Source organism: Boleophthalmus pectinirostris, unplaced genomic scaffold (assembly GCF_026225935.1).
Source record: "Boleophthalmus pectinirostris isolate CB_2022bp ecotype Guang Dong unplaced genomic scaffold, ASM2622593v1 HiC_scaffold_15, whole genome shotgun sequence".
Classification (NCBI taxonomy): domain Eukaryota; kingdom Metazoa; phylum Chordata; class Actinopteri; order Gobiiformes; family Gobiidae; genus Boleophthalmus; species Boleophthalmus pectinirostris.
Window position 1 is genome coordinate 10100981 of NW_026571070.1, and position 22679 is coordinate 10123659.

Below are 22679 nucleotides of genomic sequence, written 5' to 3' on the forward strand. Positions count from 1 at the left end.
AGACCGCACACCGTCCAATCAGTGAAGAGCTGTGAAGCCATGACGTCAAACTCGAGCGTCTGTCTGGATCCCTTTTGTGGTACTACACAACAGTAAACAAAGCGGTCGAGATGGATGTAGACGAAGACAGACATTCTGTGTTGTCAACAATTCTCAAGATCAATGGTTTAAAGCCCAAACAAAGAGAATGTTTGGTGAATTTTATCAAGGGGAAAGACATTATTGCCCTTCTTACTGGTGAGTTATCTTTGTTTAATATTTAAGTTTGCTTGATCTCAAATGTCTAAAAGTGACAAAGTTGCAAAAAAAAGGGGACAAATACTTTTTCACAGCACTGTATAATAATCCCCACATGCCTAGTACTTTAATTGTGCCTTTTAGAAACTCAAATAATTTCTAAAAAGCACTGCGCACTTGCCACAGTCTAACTACAGTCTCCCTGGGTCTGGCCGTGTCTTGCCTAAACACACAATATTATAATAATGTGTTCATCTTATATAGCACTTTTCTTGATGCTCAAAGTCATTTTACTATTTGGTGTATTATTCATTTTCCCAGTCCTGCTTAGTCCAGCTTTGACCACAACAGCATTATGACCCACCAACCCTCCCGTTCATAGATCATCTTTAAGGAATCAATACGTTGCTGTGTTTAGCATGTGACCCACTACAAATAGCCCGACTTTCTGTTCTAAAGTTTTCTCGTTCTTGTGCTTGTTGTGGTCAGCTGAGCGCCTGCAGCATGTACAGATTTGTGGTTTATCGTGCCCGTTTTGTTCATTTGTTTCTCTTTTGAGTTTTCCCAAAGCCTGTACAAAGTAAAGGTCAAATAAAACCGTATCACACGAGCAGAGTATTTTTAGACACAGAAGTGCTGACACTGTCGTCCACCGAGAGTCATTATGAAAGACTACACGCACATTTTAAACTACGATTTGTCAAACTGATGATTTGTTTAAAGTACAAATGGCAGGTTTTCATGCTTTTCTAATTATTTTGTAGCTGTGGTAAATATTTATCATGGTTTTACGTCAGTTAAGTGGCAATTTGTGGAAAAAATGTCAAGAAAAGTAGAAAAATACAGAAAGTAGAGCTAACTTTTTAGACAGAGTATCTCTAGTTACAAATGTCATCAACACAGAAAATTACAAAATATAGGAACAATTTACGCAGAAGGAGCACATTTTTTGGCAGTTTAAACTTTAATAAAAAATAATAAAGGTTTTGTCATTTATTTATTTAATTACTCGAATATAATTTTAACAGTTTTGGCCCTTTTTTTTACAATGGTTGCTAGGTAACCGTTATGGATTACCTACATGTCTTTTGTACAACCAGGAAGTGAAAGTAAACATCACCAAAATTTAAAAACTAGAAAAAAATAGGCAAAATAATGAGTAAAATCTAGTGTTGTAGTCAAGACCGCACTAATTGAGACCAAGACCAGTCCGAGACCACAGGGTCCCAAGAAAAGGACAAGACCAAGACCTCTGACGGTCGAGACCAAGACAAGACCACGACCACGGCCCTTTGAGACCAAATTGAGACCACCTTTGTAATTTTTTACATTTATTTGTATTTTACTGTTATTTTGGTACATATATATCAATGTTTTTATAAATCTATCTCCATTTTATCACTCGTCAAGTGTCAGACCTCGAGACCGAGACAAGACCGAGTCCAAACATGGTTGAGTCCAAGATGAGACCAAGACCGCAAAAAAACTCTGGGCCGGTCTCAAGACCTAGACTGGTCTCGAGTACTACGACACTAATAAATTCTTACATTTTTTACATTAATAACAAGTGTATTTGAATATTTTATAAATGATAAATTGCATTATGTTCTAACAGTAATCAACAGATACATAAAGACAATTATTTTACATTACTAATCACAAATATAATCTCCAAAAAAATATATATCAATAATTTCGAAAAGGTACGAGGAGAAGCAAACGCTTATTTGTCCCACCCACTTTTACAAAACTATTAACGCAATAATGTGCTTCTGCTAGACTCTTATAATAAGTCACATCCAGATACAAAATAAATATTTCATAAACATTTTAGATGTTTTAGTGACATTCAAATGACAAATTCACTTCAATTCCTTCTTCTGCATATTTGGCTATAATAATTTTTTTATATCTTCGTTTAAACATTTTCATATTTGTGTATTATTTGAGCTCATCACTCGTAGAACTCGTAGATTTTTACCCCACAAAATGAAATACAAAAACTTTTCCTTGTTGTTTGGACTCTGGCCATTTTAAAGAGACATATTCCCCTTAAATTATAAGTACTTTCTTTTTCAATAAAATGTTTCTGAATATTTTTTGGTTATTCTTTCCTTTTTGTACATTATGTTACCAGATCTTTAAATTTAAAAAAGGTTTCAAGTGATAAATAGCTGGTTGTTGTGGTCATAAAACCCAATGTTATGTTATTTGTAGTGCTCTTTTCTGTAATATAAATAGTGATTTTGCCAGTATTTACCAAGTTTTAGTGAAATTATTAGTGTACAGGCTGAAACTCAGAGTACAAAGCTCCATGTGTTTTTCCAGGAGGGTTTTTCCATTGTTTTCCTTTGTCATTGATTTACGCTGACAGACTATAGTCCCTTATTTGAATAGGAACTGACACTCTTTTTATTGCCTGTACTATTTCCTATCACGCTAAAAAGACTTTCTAAGGATTTCAAACATTTAAAGACGTTAACTTAAAGCCACTGTACAGGATTTTTACACTTTTAAAATACGAAAGAAGCTCATTTTAAGCTGTTTTATTCATTCTTTATACATTTAGAGCTTCCAAATTTTGCACTGCAGTGAGTTTATAAGCACGTTTTATAACTTTAAGAGCCGTCAGGTAATACAAACAACTACCATGCTAACAGTGCTCTTCCTGATTAATTCATAAAAAGCTTTCTAATCAGATGCAGATAGTGTGTAGTGGGTTTATTTTGACCTCAAGAGCTGCTTTTTGCTCAAATACATTGGAATAAAAGCAGGTACAGCGCCTAAAACTAAAACGTGGCTCTCAAACTGAAATAAATATGTAAAATTACAAAAAAGAGAATTTTCAAAAGCCCACAAAACAGAAGTAAAGTTGTAGTAATAGTTATAAGTTCACATTTTGTTTTGTCACAATAAACAACTGCATTTTATTTTATATTTTATAGTTTAGTTTAATTTATAATCTATTTTTTTTAAGAATTTGTATTTATTATCTTTTCTCTTTTATTATCTTTTCTTTTTTTTTTTCTTATTTGTTGGTAAAAACAACAACAGCAACAACAACAAAACATTGCTCATTAATTTCCATTGAACAGAGTTAAAATATATTTGTAACCTGTTATATCTGTAAATTATTCCACTACTAGTATATATGGGGGAAAAAAATCCTCAGTGTCACCATTAGTAACATTTTTAACAAGGTTTTATTTTTCCTCTATTCTTAAAAAAATAAAGATTTAAAGAAGCTGTACCTTGTTTTTCAAAATGTAAAAACCAGAACTAGTTCATTTTAAACAGTCTGCAGTGATCCAACATTATTCCTCACTTACCTGATGCGTTCTGACTATTCAAATTATTCACCACAATGAAACATACAAGATTTTGCGTAAATACACGATGAAAAAGTGAGTACAGAGCCTTTACTGTTTAAAAGTGCTCCCATAGACTGTGTCAAGAAGTGGACTAAGGCAGCGTATTCGGCTCCAGTCAATTGAAGGCAAATGCAAAGTTTTATCTAAGCATAAAACATTATCTTTATTCTGAAACGTGCTTAAACCAAAGATATAAACATGATACAAATGATAAAATAACAAATGAAGGCTAGCAGTTATCGGGTGAATTTGAAGTGGATTTACATAAAAGGAATAACAATGCATTTAGAGACAAAATAGAGACATTAAAACAGCAGGATCATGTAGAGTGGGTTAATAAATTTACCCAGGACAGTCCCAGTTTTGAGCCCTGTGTCCCCTGTCCCAGTGGATTTATCCAAAATTAGTGATTTGTGTCAGTTTTATACAAGAAATGTCCATATAAGTGTCTCTATTTTTGACCAATCTGACACCTGCCAACAGTAAAGAGGCGCATAAACTGTAATTTGTTTAGGTAAAATTACAGAAAACACAAAGAAGCTATGAAATTCTGACTTATGTTCGTCGTCAATAAGTCATGAATGGGCCGAGTGCTGAACAATTTTCCTTCATTACTAGGGCTGGGTATCATTAAGAAGTTGCCGATACGATACATATCTCGATTCAGTGCACTTTCGATTCGATATGATATATTTAAAATCGATGCGTTTCAATAAAAAACAAAGGCTAAACTGTGGCTCTGATACTAAAAGTCTTTGTTGAATCACTTCTCGTGCAAAGTTCATATGAAACACAAACATTTGAATCGTCAAAACTGTGAAAATGTCAAATATGTCGCATAAACCAGTTTCCTTCCTCTAAACAAGCAACAAAACTGTAGCGCTGTAACAAAATAATTTAGTCAAATATACCAAAAAATACTCTTGGTGATATATCGATACAGCAACATGTGATGTTGATCACATTAAACAATACGATATATTGATTTTTCGATATTTTTGCATGCCCCTACACTCATTTTAAAATTTTATTATTAACGATCGCCCCAAGCCAGGGGTGTCCCAGGATGTGTTTTTTGTTTTCTTAGTTTTTTTTTTTTCAAATAAATTTAGAAGGAATAAAGGTGGAAGACGTTTGGAAACATGCAATGACAACTTAAGTGGTCTTAAAAAGGTCTTTAAAAAGTCTTAAATTTGGGGTAGTCAAACCTGTGGATACCCTGATAATACTTACCTTGGTAGCCAAACAAGTACTTTTCTACAAAGAACTTTGAAAATCTGATCACCCTACTTTAATAGGAATGTTACAGAGAGAGGGGAGACAGATTTTCAACGTGAAGTCAATTGGAGCCAGAGTCAGTGGAGCCAGAAATGCCCCCATACTCACTTCCTGTTTGAAATGCAGCAATGTTCATTTACATACAGTCTAGTGTTCCCCATAAAATTCAAGTCTTTTCCTTTAACTAATAGTATGACTGCTCTTAACTTGTTCAGTTTCGCTCATGTGGCTAACACGCACGCACACACGCACACACACACACACACACACACACACACACACACACACACACACACACACACACACACACACACACACACTTTAGCTCCTTCAGTCTGCTCCATATTAAATAAACATACACTTTCTCTGCCCTTCCTGCCCCTGTTTCTTCCATAGACTTCCATACTGATAACCCCTGTCTGCTCTGGTGTTGTAGATCGTGTCGAGTTTCAAGGCGACGGCGGGCTCCAGGGCTCTGTGTCAGCTGCAGAGGGAGTACGTGGGCCACCGAGACGGCATCTGGGACCTGAGCGTGACCAAGACCCAGCCTGTGGTCCTGGGAACGGCCTCTGCAGGTTCATATCACAGCTGTCTTGTTTGCGTTGAGTTTATGGTTGATAATGCGAACGTGTTTTAATGTGGCTTTATCTGACAGATCATTCGGCTCTGCTCTGGAGCATAGAGACGGGAAAATGTGTGCTCAGATACGCTGGACACGCAGGATCAGGTAAATATATTAGACTTAGACTTTATTGATCCACAAGGGAAATTACTTGAACACAATAGCTCACACATCACATTATTTTACAATAACAAAGAGACTGGTAATTCAGCTATTTAATTTAAAGCTCTAGTATGTTTATTTTTAGCCAGTTGACTCAAATAAAACATGTTTTTTTTCATTCATATTTTTAATTACACTGAAAAACTTAAGCAGACTTGCATCTCCACAAACCTGACTCTTATTTGGCCTGGAGGAGAGCATCTTACTCATTTCAAACGAGCATCAAACCTACCCATGGAGAAACAAGTTACAAAATATGGTTTCAACTTCAACGTAACCTACCTCAAGAAAGTTACATAGTGTTGCTTTAACATATTTTACAGCTAATCAGATTCAGGGCCTGTTTACATGAGAACGCTTGAGGGTAAAAACGACAAAATATTTTATCAGAAGTGCCTTTCGTGTAGACGGTGACAGCATTTTTGGGGCTTAAAAAAGCAAAAATCTGAAACCACCCTCCAGAGTGGAAAACTTGGACATGTGTGGATATGTTTTTGTATATATGTATATATGTGTGTATATTTATGGAATGCATAAGGACAGGTAAGCACTCCAAAGGTGTTTAAAAAAAAAAAAAAAAAAAGTGTGAACCACGTGATTATGTAAAACAATTGGGGTAGGACTCTATAAGCTTTTTTTAAACTCCATCCTACTCCTTTTGATCACCAGGTCCCAAATATGTTCATGTACATATCCCAGTTTTTGTTACTGTTTTTGAATTTTTGTTGTACCTGGCTCAAACAAATAAATAAATGAAAATGAAATGAAAGTTGAATACGCTCCACTGTCGCGTTTCCATCTACACTGTCCAAGACGCAAAACTTTGGTCAAATCTCAGGTCACGAACATGTTTACGTCACATACATACAGTACACAGAATCAAACATGTCGGTTGATTTCCATGTGTCGGACCTTCAGGCAGCTCTAATAAACTTACAGGAGGCATCCCAACAAATGTACAGAGTATGCAGCAGCGTAGCCGCAGGGTCTTAAACGTCTTAAAAGGGTCTTAGATTTCTTATTCCTAAATTAAGGTGTTAAAAAGTCTAAAATTATGTTGTCCAAGTCTTTTTTTTTCACAAAGGTCTTAAATTTCATTAGCTTAACCACAGTGGCTCTTAGATTCTAGATATAGTACCGTAGTTGGTCAGTCATTATTACCTCCACCAAGGAGGTTATGTTTTTGCCGGCGTTTGTCTGTTTGTTTGTTTGTTTGTTTGTCTGTCTGTTAGCAACATAACTCAAAAAGTTATGGACCGATTTTGATGACATTTTCAGGATTTGTTGGAAATGTGAAAAGGAAGAACTGATTTCATTTTGGGGGTGATCCGGAAGAAATCCTGGATTCTGGATCACTTTGAAATTTGAGTTAACATTGTGGTAAATGGGGCCAAAAAATTTGTTTCTCAATATCTCGGTTAATTATTGACCAAACCCCATGAAATTTGACTCAGGGATGGACAATGGGATCCTCTTTCATATTCCAAAGTTAGAATTGGATCTGGTGTTTTTCGCCTGCATAAGTGGTGCGATGTTTGTTTTAATTTTCATTTAAGTGGTCTTAAAAATGTCTTTAAAAAGTATTCAATTTAGGGTACTCAAACCTGGGGATCCCCTGTGCAGAGATACTATTAGTGAACAGAGAAGGATCTGCAATCCCCTCTGTCAAATTCTGGATGCACCAGTTCGTCGTAGGCAAGTCAGACGGGTATGGACGAGACCTGGAGAACCAGTTGAAGGTGGAACAACTCTGTGGAAGGAGTTGCTGATGAAAATGTGTGGCGTGAAAACTTCCGTATGTCCAAAGATGCTCTTGCTGCTTTAAATACAAACATAACCAATCGAATTCCACACACTTTTGCGTCACCGTACGTACGCAGATTTCCTCCTGAAAACGCTCGTCTAAACGCGGAATAAAAGTGAAGACGCGACGCCACTTTTGTGTCTTCTGTTCGGACCGTCATCATATAAACGTAGCCTTACTCTTTGTTTTCTTTTGCACTTACTAGCATTTTTCATTTGGTCTCATTAGTGGCTGGATGCATAAGCAACATCCATATTTTCTAATCCTATTTTATATGTAACTATGTGGATAAAGATATGGAGTATTTTCTGGCTGCAATGTTACACAGTTGAGCTTTAATTTGGCATATACATTCATTAAATCCAGGTTATATTTTTTCTCTTTTCTCTCACAGTAAACTCCATCAAGTTTCATCCAACAGAGCAGATGGCCCTCACAGGTACCACACCAATAATTACACATATCCTTAACACCTCGTCTCCTCTCCCTGTCTCCTTATCTCCTTACCTCCTCTCGTCTCCTGTCTCTTCGCTCTTATTTATTCAGACGAGATGGATTTTATTTGTGATTTTAAAACTTTTTTTCCGCTCGTAGCCTCGGGGGACCAGACGGCGCACATCTGGCGTTACATGGTGCAGCTCCCCGCCCCCCAGCCACAGCCAGATGTTACTGTGAGTCCAGAGACGATCGGGGAATTCAGATGCGAACAGGGACCAGAGAAGAGGGGATTTGTTCATTTAGAGTTAACATTTAGCAAAATATGTCACACTGCAAGCAAACACGCATGCATCAAGTACAGAGAAACTGGGTTAAACTGCTTTTGACAGTCAATTCCTTAGACTTAATATGACTTTTAAACAAATCACTGGTAAATGCGAGAGTACTAAAAGCTTTTTGGTGTCACTTTATAATAACTGCACCTTAATTAGCCTTTATCAACCATGAATAAGGATGTAATTCATAATGAACAAATAGTTTATAAAGAATGAGTCAGGACTTAGTAGCTTAATTAAAGGGTTAGCTTAGAGTTATGGTATTAATTAAGAATAACTCTTAATAGAGCATAAACATAATGTATAAATTGTGACTAAAGGCTATTAAAATTGCGTTAAAAGAAAACAATTTAAAAGACAAAATCACTTGTTGTTATTAATCTCCCAAATCGTTAATTAAAATAAGTCGACTGTACTTAGTGTTGACTGAGACATTCCTTTAAAGATAAATTATGCTGCACTCGTTTATCCATCCGTCTCCCACTCGGATCTCGAAATGACGTCAGGTCCACACTTCAACTGTTTTATTATGTTTCGTGTGTCCAGCTTCACCGGAAAGTTGTTGTTGCTTTAGCACTGGCCGAGTACCTGACGCTCCAAAACAAATCTGTGCCTCAACTACACAACCTCGAGGAAGAATTCAGTATAAATAGTATAATTCAGTATTTGCGAAGTAGAAGCGTTGGTGTCGTGTGATAGTTGATCATTTTGGCACGTCAGCAGCAGGAAATGGGCTAAAAACATGAGCGACACCGACTACCAAACACATCAGCAGTAAAACGGACGCAGTAAATTATTGCAGTGATACGAGTGACTGAAATTGTCATTTGAACCACCAAACCGTCGAAACACAATGAAAACACTTTATACAAATGACACTGGGCGCAGCTGTCTTGGATTCTATCTCGGAAACCTTCCTTGATCTCAGTTCTTCTGAGTTCCAAGGAAAAGGGGCGTGTCAGTGCGATGTCGCTAAGCACCATCAGCGGACCTAAGAGTCAGATGGATAAATGAATGCACCATTCATATCAAATGGAATTCAAAATAAACTTTTTAAAGATAAAGCTGCATTTTCCTTTTTTCCTTTTTCTAGCCCACAGGTGTCAAACATGCGGCCCAGGGGCCAGATCCGGCCCTCCAAGACCTTTAATCTGGCCCTCGGCTGATTTTCTACTAAAATATTTTAATTATATTTTTTATTAAAATATTGTTAATCTACTGTGTGCTTTATCACAGCAGCGTCTCCAGCGTCTGTGTACGTGGCCCCTCCCACCAGAGCAGCACAAATGAAGACTTGTCTCTTTCCAAACGCTCTTAAAGGACGATCGTTTTGAACTGTTGACCGTGACACCCTCATCAACAAAATGTCCAACATGAGAAAAGTGGAGCCGAGTGCAGGATTTTCCAAGAAAAATTTACTTAATCCTATTTATACAAGTTAATGTTAAACAAGTTCATGTTAAAACATTGTGTTGAAATTGTAATTTTTCTTAAAGCTTCAGGTTGTTCATAATATTATAATATTTTGTAAAAGAAAGAGTTCATCAATTAAAAAAGATTTCTGTAATAGATTTGTGTTTCTCTGCACAAATATTTGAACTTATTGTTATTTTTAAGGGATATATGACACGAGTTTTCTGATCCGGCCCCTTTGGGATCAAAGTCGGTTGGATACGGCCCCTGGACCTTTTGTTAACTGTGTAATTTTGTGAGGATTTTAGGCAGAGGGGAATGTCTTCTGATAATCTCTGTTAATTGAAGTTTTCTCGTTCTATAAAAATGCCATTAGTATTTAGCGGTGACTTGATTTTTTTTATGTCTGAATTCAAAGTTGTCAATTTTAAGTTTGGAAATAGTTTTTTTCTATTGTATCACCCATTCTAACCAGCCTCTTCCTCTCCTTAGTTCCCCCCTGACGATGACCAGGACTCGTCGGACAGAGAGGAGGGCGAGGTGGACGGCGAGGGCCCGTGCGAGGTGCCCACGGTCCGGGTCGCCACGGCAACCCTGAAGTCGCACCAGGGCGTCGTCATCGCAGCGGACTGGCTGGTGGGCGGGAAACAGGTGGTCACTGCGTCCTGGGACAGAGCGGCCAACCTGTACGAGGTGGAGACGTCGGAGCTCGTCCATTCGCTCACAGGTGAGGAGGAAAACGTGTCTGTACCTGGTTTTTACTGTCTTAAAAACACGAAAAACAAAACTAGTTCATTTTAAATAGTTTGCAGCAGTCCAAAGTTAGTTCTCACATACCTTATGCATTCTGAGCGTCCCAATTATTCACCATGATGAGTTTATAAGCACTTTTTACAACTTTTATTTATTTAATTATTATTTATTTGTTATTTATTTATTTATTATTTATTTATTTATTATTATTATTATTTATTTATTTATTTTATTTTTTATTTATTTCAGAGACCAGAGTTTTGCCCTGATCCAATCCACTCCAACTTTATTTGCAGCACTTTTTATAGTACATTTTATAAACAAAACAGTTTCCAAAGTGCTTCACACAGTATTTTACTTGAAAAAAATCTGCAGAATTATGTTTCAACCATAAGGAAACTCATAGAATAAATAAATGAAATAATAATAATAAAATCAATGAACAAAAATAATAAAATCAATACATAAAAGCAGTACTAAAACATAAAATGGCAAAGCTAACAACACTTCCGGACTATTGGACAATAAAATACTTTTTAATTAAATGCAGACAGTACACATCAGAATTATTAACATGAGAGCTACTTAGACAATATATCTGTACTGGGGCAAGTTCAAATACATTGGGAAAAAAATCACTTATGGGGCATTTAAAGGTGCATTGTGTAACTTTTCTGGTGCAGGGGACATCAAATCCTTTATTACTTCATCTGGAATGTTTCGCAGTATGGTATTAAATCTTTCTATCTTATTGGAGACCAAACCAGACCAAGTTACAGGTCAGATCTGTGGAGATCTGACCCCACTCACAGTCAGAATGTTGTTTTTCTAAGTGTTTTTGAGCTATAACCGCACCTGTAATTGAATAAATGTAAAGTAGAGCTGTTTAAAGTCATACTGTGGAACATTCCAGGCAGAGCGATGGCATTTCCAATCCGCAGAAACAAGCAGGTGACGGACTCCTAACAAAAAAGTTACATAGTTCACCTTTAACACAACCTAGGACGGAAATATTTAAATAGGAGGAAATAATTACACACCGATTTTTATAAATTTTTAATCACGAATATGCAGATTTCCCTAGTTTGTACAATAAATGCCAACTACTTAATGCTAGGAATCATAGACAATTCTATTCAAACACAACTTATACAGTAATAAAATAGTTTAGATTTAGATTTTGTGTTTAATTCCACTTTAATGGGACAGTGAAATAGTCAAAGGAGGTTATCGTGTCAAGTTTCAAATGTGCACAATGAGTTTTCCTTGCAGGGGATTAATTAAATCTACTATACCTGTAATCTAATCCTCAATTTGACTTTTGACCTTTGTGTTCAGGCCATGACCAGGAGCTGACCCACTGCTGCACACACCCCACTCAGAGGCTGGTGGTCACGTCGTCCCGAGACACGACCTTCAGACTGTGGGACTTCAGGGACCCGTCCATCCACTCTGTGAACGTGTTCCAGGGACACACCGAGTGAGTCAAGGGCCCGTATTACTCTGTTTTATGATCTATAATGTTTCCTCGTCAAAACATACTCCGAGTTGTGTTTTGTTTCATTCACACATGTTTTTTTTACACACAAATCCTCCTGAGTTCTTCATTTGGTAACAGTGGCCATGTTTATATAATGTTTTTTATTTCCAAATGAGTTGTTTTGAATTAAATAGTTGGAAATTTAAATATTCACCTTCGAGTTTACATCGAAATAATAATTGCGAATTGAGGTTTACATTGAAAACACGTTAAATCGTCTTTATTTAATTCCACTCAACGTCTGGGGGTGGGGAAGGGTTCTGATTGGACAGAGACACGAACGTATTTACGTCGACCGGAAGAAAACACAAACATCAGCTGCTACCGGCTTTTTTGTCATCTCGGTTTGTCATTACACCACGGACACAAACATGATCCAAACTTTTATCGCGGTCGTTCCGATGAAAATTTAGCAGCAGCTGGAGAATTCCATCGTCATGATTTACGTCTGTCAGCTGAGGAGGAGAAGGGAAGAGTGTCGGAGAAGGAGGAAGAAGACAAACTGAGTCAACGGCTGCTCTGCCTCAGCCCACTCCCACATCCCGCTCACAAATCCAAAGAGACGTGGATGAAAGTCCGAAACGAAGGACTGGTGGATCCATATTGTCCGGATCGCGTCAGGAGGGCGACCCTACAAGCATGCGCTGAACGACCGGAATTATTTTTAAGAAGAATAAAAGTTTACATGATCGACGAAGAAATTAATTTGGCTTTAAAATCAGAATAAACCACCAACTGTACTTCAGAATCAAGTTTAATTCTGAATAATCATTTTCATTAGGAATCAAGTGTTTACATGGCCTTTTTAAAGCGGAATACATTTTTATTCAGAATTAAAGCTCTCATGTAAACGTGGCAACAGTGTTTTTAAACCCACACCCCTTCACTAGAATTATTTGGATGATTTCGGTCCTGGAGTTGCCAATCTCTACTGAACAAAAAGTAAAAGGAGCTGTTAACATAAAAACTATCACTACATGACATCACAAGGTAGAACAGAAAGTTTTGAGCAACATGTGTGAATGAAACAAAGCACAATGCTGGTATTATATAACAATGCTAATTCCAATATCCCAAGAAATAGATTATATAAAACAGGAGATTAATTTAACACAGTGCATTTATGGCCTAAACCAGGCCTAGTCTTGGACTTAAGAGAGAGAGAGTGACAGAGAGAACCACGAGCCCGCGGTGCAGGGAGTCTGCAAAGCGCGATCGATCGACAGCTGCTTAACTCCATGAGGTCACTCCTCCAGGCCCGCCCTGACAGTCAGTTCTGGTTTAGTCCTGGTTTAGTCCTGGTTTAGTCCTGTTTTAGTCTTAGATCAGTCCTGGGATCAGTCCTGGGATCAGTCCTGGGATCAGTCCTGGGATCAGTCCTGGGTTAGTCCTTGTTCAGTCCTGGTTCAATCTTCTGCTCGATAAATAAAGCCTGTAAAGTGATTACGTATTTTTGACAGTCGAGTCTTGACGTCTTAACTTTTCAATTCATATTCTGATGGATAAAATACACACTGCAAATTTTATGTACGACTGAACTCATTCAAGAGTTTACGAATATTTATTTTATGCTCAACTACAGAAAATATGCATGGATTTCCCACATGTGCACAGATTTCTATCATATGCACACAAATATTTCTGAAAGCTTTCTTACACCATAATATTGCTTTTTCAAACCGCCTGTTCAATCCTCATTTAGTGTTGTTGTTTATTGAAAAAAATAAAGTGCTTCAGTTAGAATGCTTCTAATTTGTGTGTGATTTAACAACGCTAATTCCAACATCCCAAGAAATAGATTATAAAAAACAGGAGTTTACTTTAACACAGTGCATTTATGTCCACTCACTTGACTTGACCCATTATATTTACTGTAGTGTTCACTTTGTGCCACTAGATGGTGCTATAACACTTCTTATTCTGTGCCCTTCACCTCTGCTTCCCTGTACAATCCTCTTCGTTCATACATGTTTGTGTTTTAGACTAAATCCTCCAGTCTCCTCTCACTTATTACACAGCATTTTCTACACTACAATGGACTCATCCTCTCTCTCTCTCCCTCTCATCTCTCTTTCTCCTTTCTCTCTCCTTCGTTTATCTTTTATTCTGTCTGTTAATCCCCTTCTTCTCTCTGCGTAATTTGGCCTCGTGCTTTTTAAACTGTTCTAGCGCAGCCGCAGCTCATTACCAGGGGTGGAAACTAACTAATTAGAAATACTTGCGTCATCATATTTGAGTCGGTTTTACTTTAGTTTTGTTTTTTTTGCAGGTATATGTACTTGTATTTGTAATTTTACATAATTCAACACTGCAAATGTCTCTGTTTTGGTCAAGATTTTAAAATTTATATCAGGTTTTTCATCTTGTTTTCAGATTTATTATCCACTTACTAGTTCCGAGTCTGCTTAATTCTAGTCTAGAGGTGGTTTATTTTAAGATAATGTGTCAAGTAAAATGATCTTGCTGCATGGACTGATAATTTCACTACTTTTAAGTCGTTTTCTGATAGATTTAAGTGTTTATATCTTAAATTTTGGCCAAGCTTTTTTGCAGTGAAGTCATGTGATTGTAGCTCAGAGGAAATGCGGGTTTTTTTGTTCAGTATCCAAACTTCAAATGAGTTTTGATTCTAGTTTTTTTATTGCATATTTGGTTACACTGTACAGAGACTCACTGCTCGTCTGCTGACTCCCTCTCTTCTTTTCATCTCTCATTTCTCTTTCTCGTCACCATCTTTTTCTCTTCCCCTTTTTTACCTCTGTCTCCCTTTCTCTTTCTCTCTCTATCCTTTGTTTCGTCTCTGTCTTTCTTTCTTTCTCTCTATCCCTTCTCCTTACTCTTCTGCTTCTCTCTCCTCTTTTCTTCCTCTTACACCCTTCACTCTCTCTCTCTCTTCATCTTTCTTTCCTCTCCCTCCTCTCTCTTTCTCCCAACTCTCTTTTCCTCATTTCTTCCTCTACCCCTCCTCTCTCTCCTCCTTTTCTTTTCGTTTCCCCACACCTTCTCCCCTCTTTCTTACCTTCTCTCTCCCTCTCCTCCCCCTCTCTTCTTTCCCTCTCTTTCTGGCAGTCTGTGATTGTGAGTGTTGGGGATTACGCGCTGCTCATTTTGTTCGACCCGGACATGTTTAATTCCTGCAGATCCGCTCTAATTCTCTCCCAAAGACAAAGACTGTAATGAGATTAAAGAGTGTTTCCTCTTCACTTTCTCCCACTGAGACTCTCACACTCCCAAACGCACATCTGCGTCTGAGTGTCTACCACTGTTCTGCTCTGTCAAGTTTCAGGAAATATTACATGAAAGTTGTACATCTGATGAATTTAACGTGAGGCGGCTGCGATTAATCGACTTCTCCTGACTAGTTGACTGTAAAAAATAACCCTAGTCATTATGATAAAAATAATAATCATTGTCTGGAACATACAGACTGTTATAACAAGGACAGTGACCTTAATTCACAATTTTAAAATAGAATAAACTTCAGGTTTTCATCAATAATACACATTAGTAGTAAATATTATCTATTTTGAAGCCTTCAGTCAACTTTTATTTGGTTACTAAATGTATTTAAAATGGCATTTATTTTTTCCATGGGGCCACATGAGAAACAAAAAATATTGTGGAGGGCCGGGCCAAAATGCTTAACTTAATTCTGCATAATATTTCTTTATAAGTAGTAGTATTTCTTTTTAAAAAGCAGTAAAGCGCATTGTTTTGACAAGCTGGTAAGAGTTTATGTTATGGCTAAGCAATGAAAAAGTGCCTTACTAAAAATGTAATTAAAAACACCTCTAAAATAAAAGCAATGCAGCTTTAGTCCATGTATAAAGTAAAATTATAAAATTAGTTTATTTTGTAATTCCAAATGAGCTTAAACGTAACGTCAGAGTCGACCAAAGGACCAGGAGCTGTACAATGCCCTGGTCTGTCTTATTGTAAAAGTAAAAATTCACAGTGTCAAATTTTGGTTTGTAACTTTTTTGTTTATAGCTTTTAATTTACTGCAAAACACATAATTGTCGTTGTTGTCTGTGCTGTGTTTATTTATGAAAGTCCTGTTATTCACTATAAAATGTTTTCCCCTCCACACTGACTGATAACCTAGACGCCCTGAGACCAACCAAGAGAAGCATTTCTGCCAATCTGCGCTAGTGGCCTCTTGTTATTGTGGTATTAATATTAAACTTAAGTCAGATCTGTGGAGAGGCAACCCCATTCACAACAAGAGAGCATGTTTGTCAAAGTATTTTTAGCCAAAAAAAAACTAAATAAACACCTTGAGAAAGTGTAGAATAATCCAGACAAAGCAATTCTGTTTCAATTTATTTTTCGCAAATATATCACACTTTAGAGATTCGAGGCATAATTTTTAGACATGTGGCTTGTTTCTCTGGTGGCCAACCCTCCCAGAAAAGTTCCATACTGTACCTTTAACTACTAACTTCTGCCCCTCTGATTTGATAAAACAGTTTTTTTTTTAAAGTAGCTGTCTTGATTCATTTTCAGGGTAGCCGTGAGGTCTTAAAATCTTAAAAAGGTCTTAAATTTCATGTTCCTAAATTAAAGCCTTAAAAAGTCTCAAGTTATCTTGTCCAAGTTTTATTTTTTTCACAAAGGTCTTAAATTTCTTCATCCTATTTTTTTGTTTACTCAACCGAGCTGCAGTGCAATCTTAAACGGAGGGAGGGTAAAAAAAAAACAACAACGTGAACTAACGTAACATGAATGAACGATGAATGATTTGGAGTATGTGCAAACAATACTTTGTTTTTTGGCGCCGGCGGCAATGAGTAAACAATCAGTTCCGTCTACACTACATCGTATAAACGTAGTCTTAGATTCTAGATACAGTACCGGTAGTTGGTTGGTCATTATTAGAATTAGACCTGGTGTTTTTCGCTCGCATATTTGGTGCGACGTTAGTCTTAATTTTCATTTAAGTGATCTTAAAAAGGCTTAAATTTGGGGTAGTCAAACTTGGGGATACCCTGTAGGAGGGGCAGATAGTCGATGGTCACATTTTTATACACGTTGAAGGCACTCAAAGCACTTTACTTTAAGGAACCACTCACACATTCACACACACTTTGTACACAGACAATACGGGCAAGAACATTGTCAAAAATATTTAGAGCTAAAAAAAAAAACACCTGGAGAAAGTGTAGAACAATCCAGACAAAGCAATTCTGTTTCAATTTATTTTTCGCAAATATATCACACTTTAGAGATTTGAGGCATAATTGTCAGACATGTGGCTTGTTTCTCTGATGGCCGACCCTCTCAGAAAAGTTCCTTACTGTACCTTTAACCACTAACTTCTGCCACTCTGATTTGATAAAGCCGTTAAAAAAAAAAAAAAAGGAGCCGTCTTGATTCATTTAGTTTTATTGACGAGCTGCATGAATAATGATCGGATATACTTACCCTTTAATCTAAAAGTTCAGTACACTCCCTCCGTCCCTCTTTCCCACCAAAATAAAATAATCTGTGAGTAAAGCCGACGCCCCCTCGAGCTCACGCCACAAGCTAACAGGAAGTGACAGGAGACGTGCCCCGAGCTGATTGGCTGTCGTGTCAGGTTTGTCTGCGCAGGAGACGTTTGATCAGGAGAGAGACGAGAGGAACGACGAAAGGTGTGATTTACAAAGTGTTACAAAGGGAGTTAACGTGGCGGCTCCTCAGAGTGATTCATGAACACGTAGTTGGTGTTACAGTGGGGTTTGGTGATAAAATATTCAAGATTTTTCAGTTTAATTTTGTTTTTGTCTTGTTAATTACAAATAAATATGGTCTTCAATATTAATTTTCTCAACATAAACAATATGTACTTCTAATCAGTTCCAGTTACTACAAAAATAAATGTAAATATCTTCCTCCAAACTGAATGTGTTTACTGACAGGATTGGCTTTTAATTAAAAAGTGGGCTTGAATGACTGAATCTTGATTAAAATTGGATTAATTGCTCTTATGTCTTATGTCACAGTGTCTATAAATGATGCTGAAATGTATTTTTGGCCATTTAAAAAAAAAAAAATGTGTATTAAAAAGGGCAATGAATACAAAGAAAAAGTTTAGTTTAAATGTAAAAAAAAGTCCCCCTGGGAGGAGGTACAGGAGCCTCTGCCAGATTCACTAACAGCTTCATCCATGAGGCTGTTAGGATGCTGAACTCTCTCACCAGGACTCTACCTGGACTGGACCTGGACTGGACCTGGACTGGACCTGGACTGGACCTGGACTGGACCAGGACTAGACCAGGACCGACACACCAGAATCGGACCATTACTGGACCAGGACTAAACCAGGACCGGATCAGGACAAAACTAGGACAAAACTAGGTCAAAACTAGGACCGACACCAGGACCGACACCAGGACCGACACCAGGACCGACACCAGGACCGACACCAGACCATTACTGGACCAGGACTAAACCAGGACCGGACCAGAAATAAACCAGGACCGGACTAGGAGTAAACCAGGACCGGACCAAGAGTAAACCAGGACTAGACCAGGACTAGACCAGGACTTTCATTGTATGTACCAGGTTTTATGCATCTAAACTCCAATGCAACACCATCCAAATAGAGACATGTAGGGTGTTTTTTGACACCGCGGTCTGAACGCACCATAACACTTCCACTTCCACTTCCACACCCACACACCCAGGCTCCTGTGACCCTCCCGCCTCACACACTGTGCCCAAGTAGCGTCTCCTCTACATGGAAACAAGCAGGTGGTGAACTCTGACAGAAAAGCCGCACCTTTAAAACCTGTCAAATCCCCGTGTTTCTATTTTGCCGTGACAACCCCATAACATCATAAAACCATTGGGGAGTTGCGTCGGCAGTTGTCAGCTTGTCCGTCCTCTTGCTTCTTGTTCACGTTGACCTTGTCCGAAGCGTATTCTCTCTCTCTCCTCTCTCTCTCTCCTCTCTCCCTCCATCCATCCATCCCTCCATCCTTTAACCTCCATCACCTTTTAATCAATTACGCAGTCTGATTACAGCCCCCTCCCCCCGTGTCTCCCAGGTGGGCCGTACAGCACAATGTCAGAGGGTCCCTGTTACTCTGTGGCAGTTTCCGCTCTAATCACCCCAAGTTTAGTCCTGTAATTAGCCTTAATGCTGTGTCAATTTGAATTAAGGCAGAAGACCGTTTTCAGAGCAGAAAGTGAAAGTGCGGGGGCCCTGGAACAGAAATATGAAAGACTATTAAATGAGTGGTTAGCTCTGACCTCCGCGCGCCCATGTGGAGAAGGACACCACAGCTCATTGGACAAAAGGGTGATCAGGGTGCGGATTCGGAAGTTTGGACCTAAACCGTGATGCAGCCAAAACAGAGGTTGATACTTTGCAGTGACTTCGCGCTGGGGGTGTTCTACGTGTGTTTTTATAATTGGTGGGTTGTTCAGTAGTTGCTATGGTGACACAATGCGCACTTTAGCAAACAGAAACGCAGAAAAGTTTTACGATTAGGGCTGGGTATTAGGGATGGGCATTTGATGAAATTTTCTTAATTGATCGTCGGAAGAATTAACGGTCGATTATCGATTAATCATTAACGTTTTTATATTAAAATGATCATCATTATTATTACTATCTGCACTACTAATCTGCAGAAATAAATTCAACTTTACGACATATAAACCGTAACCACTCTAGAGCCACATCAGCCCGTTTGACATTATAATGTGTTTAATTCAGTTTTGCGCAACTCTCACAGAAACGAAACTTAAAACCTCATCGCTAATTTGCATAAACTCAGCAAAGATAAAACTACAGCTCTTGTGTCGCTGATGCGGTTCAATTTCTGTCGGATTAAAAGACATGACTCAGTGGAATACAGGTTAGTGTGATCATATTTGCGTTTGTCAAAACCAGGACACCGTACGGGGGGAGGGAGGTGGGGACTCGTCATCGACATTGAGTTACTCTCACCTGGCAAAACCTTTTCCCACTGGACACCGAAATATATGTGCACATGGCCTCACACTTGTCCCAACCGGAACAAAAAGCTGGAATTTCTTGTACAAGTCATCGTTAAATATGCATTTGTGCTTCGGTACATTGCAGACTGACCGACTGTTTGTGTCTCGCTCCTTCTGAGTGCTGAGAGCTACATGTACGGACCCGTTTGGTCACCCTTCGCTACGCACAGCGACCTACATTCGGTTTGTCGATTAAAATTAATGTAATCGATGAAATTCTTAATGATCAATTATCGATTAATCGACTAATCATGCCCATCCCTACTGGGCATCATTCAGAAGTTGCCGATATGATGCCGATACATACTCCGATACAAAGGCCACAATACGATACATATCTCGATACAGTGAGCTTTCGATTCGATACGATTCAGTACGATATATTTCAAATCGATTCGATACGGTTCAATAAAAAATAAAAGCTGAATCATGGCTGTGATACTAAAAGTCTTTGTTAAACCACTTTTTGTGCAAAGTTCATATGAAACACAAACATTTTACTCATCAAAACAGTGAAAATGTCAAATGTGTCGCAAAAACGAGTAATAATAATTTAGTAAAATATGCCAAAAAATACTCTTGGTGATATATCGATACAGCAGCCCATGATATCGATACTTTATCATCACATTAACCAATACGATATATCGAGATTTCAATATTTTTACACAGCCCTATTTACGATTGTCTGACAATCAAAAAAAATACACAAGATAGCACAAATCATCTCAACTGTGGAAAGGGGGTATTGGCTATTTAAAGCTGCACTATGTAACTTTTCTGGTGGAGAGACCTATTTGCCTCCCTATTAATATCTGGAAACACTGAACTCAACTTCGGTGACGTCATTAGACCAAGTTACGTATCAGCCACTCACTGACTTTGACATTTTTTTTAAACAGAAACAAAAACTGCTAAATGGATAAATTTGAAGGACTACAAAAACAAAACAAAACTGAACGCTGAACGACCAGAATTATTTTTAAGAAGAATAAACGTTTACATGATCGAGGAATAAATTAACCACAGAATAAACCACCCACTTACTTTGGAATTAAGTTTAATTTCAAATAATCATTTTCATTAGGAATTAAGTGTTTACGTGGTCTTTTTAAAGCGGAATTAAATTTTTATTCAGTATTAAATTATTTTTATTAAATCTCCCATATAAACGTGGCAAATATCAGTCTAAAAAAAATTCACTGTTGTTTGGCATTGGGTTTTAAATTACAATATTTCTTAGCGCAAATCTCTTTAGACGACTGCCGCCCTCATTATATTTCTTGTTTCTTTGTTTTTCAGCACGGTGACGTCGGCCGTGTTCACCGCGGAGATAACGTGGTTTCCGGGAGCGACGATCGAACGGTGAAAGTTTGGGACCTGAAGAACATGAGGTCGCCCATCGCCACCATCCGCACAGACTCTGCCATCAACAGGTGGGAGGGGGAACTGCAGCCTGAAATAACACGAGAATATTCACCGTACTTCAAAGATAAAACTGATATTGTGCACGTGACTAAATTCTATGCATGCTTATTTTTCCTTATCCAGATACAATAACATTCGAAACACTATTTATACTGGTGGTTTTCAGAGTCTACAATATGATGATGTCAAGATTTTGTATTGGTTACACGGTCCAAATTTTGAAAATGCAAATTCATAAATGCTGAATTGATGATTTCTATTAGTGGCCAGACACTAGAACTCACAATATCACAACCAAAAATCTGCATTTTAAAAATATTTATTTAGGTCGAGCCCCATCTGTACTCAGTTTGATTGATTATAGCAGAGGGTCTTAAACTTTTTTAGACCAGGGACTCTTTATAACTATGAAAATGCCTCAGGGTGGCCTCTTAAAGTTCAGAAGTTTAGCCCATGTTTATAGTGATGTTTGGATGAATTATTGATTTTTTGTCGTTATTCTGCTGGTGTAGTTGTTTAAATAAAAAGCAATACATGTTTAGTTTTGTATATCATAAGAAATGATCCAAACTTTGAGAACTACTGGACTCAAAAATGGTGTGATAAGACTAATATTGTATCTTTTTATAAATGTATTGAAATGCTTCATGTATAATGTAAATGTTTGTGAACGTATCTCCTCAGGATCAGTGTTTCTGCCAATAATCGGATCATCGCTCTGCCTCATGACAATCGCCAGGTCCGACTGTTCGACATGAGCGGAGTCCGGCTCGCCAGGCTTCCCCGCAGCAACAGGATGGTGAGGAACTGGGCTCTGTGTGTTTTACTCCTATAATAAGCAAGTTTCTATTTTCTATTTCCAGTAACCTACAATTATTATTACATTTCCTGTTTTAAACATACATATTTTTATTCACACCTGTCTGAAGAATCCTTAAAGCTGGAGTTCCTGATTTTGAGTGAATATTTTTTAGCTACACCCAACTTATTTAAAGGAGCTGCACCTGCTTTTCTTTAAAAACATGAAAAACAGCGGCCCAATTTTCCATTCAGAGCATCCTAATTATTCACCGCGATGAGTTTAGAAGTGCTTATCACAACTTTCAGTGACCAGAGCAGAGACCAGAGTAAAATAACCAGCATCGAACAGCATCCTAGTGTTATTCGCTCGCTGATGTACGATTGAAACACTTTATACTTTATGTACAGTTCACAGTACACACCTAAGAGCTGCTTTTACAATATATCTGTACTGTTTGGCAAGACTAATTTTACTTAAATTTGAAAAAATATCAAGTTTACCCTCTTT

The 22679-nt window shown here is 37.8% G+C and overlaps 1 pseudogene; it reads left to right on the top strand.

The window, feature by feature from the left end:
* Positions 1 to 22679, top strand: part of LOC110158662 (WD repeat-containing protein 37-like) — a 50202-nt pseudogene that overhangs the window by 21278 nt on the left and 6245 nt on the right.